Genomic DNA, 5,644 nt, shown 5'->3' with positions numbered 1-5,644 from the left:
GGGTGAGCTACACAGCTTAGTAAGAGTAAGATATATGAGAATTCAATAAGGATGCATGTAAATCAAATCATTTCATTCTATGAATATTTGAATAGGAGAACATCTTTTCATGCATAGTATTTTATATTATTTATAATAATAGCTTATACGCTCTTCATAGAAAATAATTATTCTCCTTTTTCTTATTAGGTTACCTTTCAGATTAAACTTCTTTCATTTCTTACAAAGTCGCCATATATATATTTTCATTACCAAATAATTATTTTAACTTAAATAAGATAATCGGCAACTTTGTATTAAACTAGAAACATCTTGTCTAAAAAAGAAAACTTCTCCTTATAAACTTCTTCTCATAGAATACTATAACTTTCATGATCATAAAACTTAATGTTTCATAAAAACAGATATCTGATAACTTTTAAACATAAACTTGTACTTTCATTAGAAACTTTATCTTTATAGCACAACAGAACTTCATAAACTTTTATCTTTAATGAACAGCTTTTCTTTTCATCATAAACTTCTTTTCATGAGAGCTTTTAACTTTTCATAATGCATTTAAACAAAAGAATTTCCTCATGATTAATAACATAACATAGTTGTTCATAACATATTGGTTAGTCCATGTTTGATAAGCTGTACAGAGAAGGCCTCATCACATTTGGGTGCCCCCGTGTGTATGATATTGTCCCCTTTAGGAGGCCTGATGGCACATCCCCTCTAGGTTTTGTTCCTCCCCGCCGTCCGTACACATTGGGGAGAAGGCCTTATTCAGATTAGAGTTACGGGCAATCCCATTTCCTCTACTTTAAATGGCCAAACAGATAACATTTTTCCATGGAGAGCCAGTAATTAACCCCTACTAGCCGAGTTCAGATCACCAGAGGACATAACCTGAAAATATTTCATACTTTACATCATACTGAAACTTCTTATTTTGCATAACATTTCATAATAATAACATTTCCATTCTTTTCTTTAAACATCATGTTCGTGAAATCAATAATAGCATCAATATGCTTAAATTATATACATAAGTTTTTCGAAAGCTCACGAACATATCTTTGTCAGAATAATGATTACATGCCATATCTCTAATAAAAAACATTTTAATGCATAATATACTTTAAAATAACCTCATGACTTACCAAATGCCCATATAACTTATCCCTTACCTGAAAGCAGAGGAACCGAGAGCCTAAAGTCGAAGGAGCTTAGACTTGGATACTGGTAACACCTAAACCATAAATCAAAACTTATTACTATCCATAATTTCCTTGTCATAGACTTATACATTCATCTCAAAGCCTATTTCTTAGAATCAAGGAAATCCTAATCCCACTTCAACGAGGTTCCCACAAACAAAAATACATTCATCAAACAACCGGTACAAAATCCTAGAGAAACCAACATTCTTATATTAATCCCATATCTCTAGAAGAGCCAACTTTGTTTCAAAAGTTGCTTTGAGGTTAGGGAAATCATGCATGCATAAATACAAAATCTTTTAAGCACGGTCATGTAACTATATACATTCATATGGTAACATATAACACGTCAGACAAAACAGCTTCATAAATACAACCGTTGCATGGTTTAGAACCCCTTCCTTTGAGTACTAAACCTCAAAACAAGTTACAAAAAAATTAATTTATGATCGATACATACCAAAAGATAAGAATATTAAATTATAGCTCAAAACATTCACCCTAGCTTTAGAATTAAATCCTCAAAATCAGGCATGTCCCTTACTGTTCACTGTTCTATTCCAGCAGCATATGCCCCATTTGTAAAATACAAACGGGCTATCCAAACACATTCAATTGTCATGAAATTTTACATAACTACTCCCCATTATGTCCAGTATAAACCATAAAAATTTCGGAGTCAAAGCATAAACCCATGATTTACTAAAAATCACACAAGACAGAATACTCAAATCTGTCCTGACAGAATTTCATGCAACTTATAAATTAAACCATTATTTTTATATTAATCCAAATTCTGTGAGACCACTTCCATAACAACCATAAGTGTCTTAGGTTTCGTAGGAATTATCCCTAGCATTCAAATTCACTATATAAAATTTAATACATAATTTTCTTGTAGTGAACATCAAATCTGTCACAGAGACAGCTTCAGTACATAATCTTACAAAATCATCAACAAATAGCAATAGGTCTTAATTTAATTTGGGTATTTTTATACCTATAGTATACATATTAAAATACCCTAATAAGCATTCAATAGACCAAATATCATCAATATTTCAAGTAACTAAAACAGCATCACCAATTCAGCTTCCAAAATCAGAGTAGAGAACAAAGAGGGAAAGTAAGCAAACAATTATACTATCCAAATACACAAAATCAGATGAGGTTTAATTACTTACCCACACACTTTGAAGATGAAACCTTAAGGCTAATTGTTTAATTTCTTCTTTAAAGAAACTAAAATTTTTGGTGAGAAAGGAAGAGAGAGATGTTGCTGTGTAAGAAGGGAAGAGGAAAGAAGAACAAAGAAAGGGGAGAAAGGAGTAGAGAAAGAGGAAAGTGAGTTGCTGGACTTCAGATGCAGCAAAATAAAGATAAGCCAAATTGACTTTAGGGGTGGGGTACGTGGGATGCTAGGGAAGAAAATATCCCAACCCTTTTCAACTTTTTTTTTTCTTTGCATTCACACTTATATATATATATATATACACTTTGCATTCACACTTATCTACAAAAATAATATTATTTTGCACACACACACACACACACACACACACACACACACACATATATATATATATATCCTTACCTTTATACACTTAATTAAACACCAACAATTATATATCTAATAACTTAAACCACTTAATATAATTTTGTACATACTTAGTATATATTTAAAATACCGATAGCAATTCAGTTATGTATAATCTTTACAATTCTCATTCAATGGTATTATAAAATAATATGCTTATTAAATACTCTTCTATTATTTTTTTGTAAGTAAGTGGCTTAAAAATAATAATTAACCACTTAAACACATAGTTTAATTATAAAAATTGGGTCAAGGTGTTACAGTTTAGCCTTTAGAGCTTTTGATAAAATCTTAATCGTTAGACACTGGCTTTCAAAAACATTGAAATTGGCATTAGCCTCCGGGGCTTTTTTTTGAAAAATGCTTTTACTATATCCTTAGTAAACTATTTTCAAAACTCAAAAATATTTTTCAAAAATGTTTTCAAATGGTTTTCCAAAAACCAGCTTTGAGGTATTTTCATATGTGTGAAGCTTTCCTGCTTTCCTTAGCATGCTTTACAGCTTTCCTTCACATGTGCGAACCTAGGGTAGTAAGATTTAATTTCTGCTACACCTTTGTCTGTTCATATATCTGTTGTGCTTGGAAAGTCTTTCCCCTTTCATTTCAAAATGCATGACATCACCCCTCATATTGGGTCGAACCTGGACTCAGCATTGAAGGCAAATACTAGATGCGCATACCTTAGATAGTTATTGGGCTCCGACTTGTAGGCATTTCTGGGTTCATGGTTGGACAAGAGTAGTTGAAATGGCCCCCCTTGATCCGCTCTATCCCACAACTTCCATGAAGGGAAGGGCTAGATGATCGAGGTCCCTTTAAGAATAGGACCAACTTACTAGTTAAGCTGTGTCTCATATAGTTGGCCCAAACTAAGTCAAAACCCGTGAGGACTAGGAAGAGCCAAAGCCAAGTGAACATCCAAGCCTAGGCTAGGATATCCTTCTTAGGTTTGCTTTCAAAATGAGTCAAGGGAAAGTGTCCAGTTTCCGTTTGCAAGTTTGCCCTTTTTGCTTACGTCAAAGAGTTATGCTCTACTCCAGGTTCTATCCATCTTGCTTACACAGCATCTGTGATTAACCCCTAGGGAAAAGCAACCACGTTGCTTACACATTAGATCATACCCAAACCCTTTTCAACCCTACAAGGGTATGCATGCATACACTAATGGCTCTATCATGTAAATGTGTATAGATAAAATTTGTGGCAGGTAGCCAGAACTTCACATTAAGGAGGACATTGCCAAGAGTCTAAGATCTTCTCCGAGAAGGCGAGCCCGTCCAAAATGAAGCCTCTGCATTTTGCAAATTTGAATTTCCATATATTATAAAAGGCCCATTGTTGGATCCATTGTATATAGCCCATAATTTGGGAGCATTGTAAGAAGCCAAAGTCTTGTAAAGCGTTGCTTTAATTTGTAAATCAAAAGAAAAAGGGCCATCCTGCAATTTCAAGCATGATATGAAAGTTCTAGCCACTTGCCAAGCTTATGCATTAATTCCGCATTACTACAGAAACTCACCATGATAAAAACCCGCTTAAGCGGGTTTAAGCCAAATTTCTATAAATGATAAGAGCATGTCCTTAAGCATTTCGATTGCAAGGAAACAATTCTCAAATGAAGGTATGATCTTTGCCTGCTTGTATGATCTTCCAGAAGGGTCCCCGACCCTACGAAGGCATGCATGCACCTTCTAATATCTTTCACCTAATTGTGCAGATGATAAATTGGGTGACAAGCAACCAGATCTTTCCATAAAGACAGGCAAGGGGCCAAGTTTTTCTTCAAAATTTCCAAAGGGATCAAGCATTGTTTTCCTTGTATTAAAGGCCTTTGTATCAAAATTGATCTCTAGTCCAAGGATCATTATGAATATCGTATCAGAAAGGGAGCTACGTATTTGCTTTGATTGTTGCAAAAACCTTTGCTATACAAATTGTGCCAAATTTTTCCCAAAAAGGACATGGTGTTGTACCTTAAAATTTTCATTGTGAAAAAGGGGTTCATCCCAAGATTTTTCAAAATCTATGCAAACGTTTAGTTGCTTGCCGCAAAGAGGTTATGTTAAATTTTGCATCACTTTAGAAACCCATTCAATGACAAGAAGTCCAAATCATGGAACTTCTTCCCCTTAATTGCAAAATGAAGTAGGAGCATGCTTAAAGCATTTGGGCTTAAAACTAACATGGGATTTGGTTTCTTGTTTCCACCATGAAAATATCTCAATTGTAATCCCGACTCCTTGCTATCCCATTCTTTCTCAAGGTGTGAGGCAAAATGTGGGAAGTTCAAGGTCCTTGCATCTCCAAGCTTGCACAAAAGAGATATGGTAAGAATGAAGAGTGAGTAGAATATTGAACAAAATCAATGAACCATTTCAGTTGAAAGCCAACGTCCTTTGGGGGATTGAAAAATCGGAACTGGTTTCTGTCATCTAGTTGCAAACCAAAGTCTTGGTTCATGTATGGGCTCTTCAAAATGATTTGGTCGGACCGACTGCCACATGGCATTTGAAACTAGAAAGGAGTGAGCATGAATTGCTATTGAATGCTGGTACCATCATTGTCTCGAAATTATGGTAGCTCCTTGACATTCCAATTGATAGAAAATGGAAGACGAGGATGGGGAAACTTTCAAAGGAAGTACTTAAAGATGAAAAGAGAAAGGGGCAACCGAGTGCATTCTTTGGAATTGGAAAATATGATGATCGAGACATTCCTAGAAATGTCTAAGGCTTTGGCCTACAAGAAGATCAATAGGGCCCAGGTCCATGGCTTTTGCCAATCTTATAACCCTAAGGGGATGAACCAAAGATAGTTTGAAGAGCAAGAAGCTTAG

General features: G+C 34.8%; 1 long non-coding RNA gene across 1 annotated transcript; it reads right to left on the bottom strand.

Annotated features, from left to right (window-relative positions):
* Positions 1-1,203: 1,203 nt before the first annotated feature.
* LOC126720404 (uncharacterized) lies at positions 1,204-2,643 on the bottom strand. The gene is made up of 2 exons (XR_007653369.1): positions 2,393-2,643; positions 1,204-1,237 (listed from the first exon to the last, which is right to left on the bottom strand). It is a non-coding gene; the product is annotated as an uncharacterized LOC126720404 (long non-coding RNA).
* Between the last annotated feature and the right edge of the window lie 3,001 nt (positions 2,644-5,644).

The sequence above is a fragment of the Quercus robur genome, chromosome 4 (genome assembly GCF_932294415.1).
Source record: "Quercus robur chromosome 4, dhQueRobu3.1, whole genome shotgun sequence".
Lineage (NCBI taxonomy): Eukaryota > Viridiplantae > Streptophyta > Magnoliopsida > Fagales > Fagaceae > Quercus > Quercus robur.
This window is presented reverse-complemented; position numbering and strand designations above follow the sequence as displayed.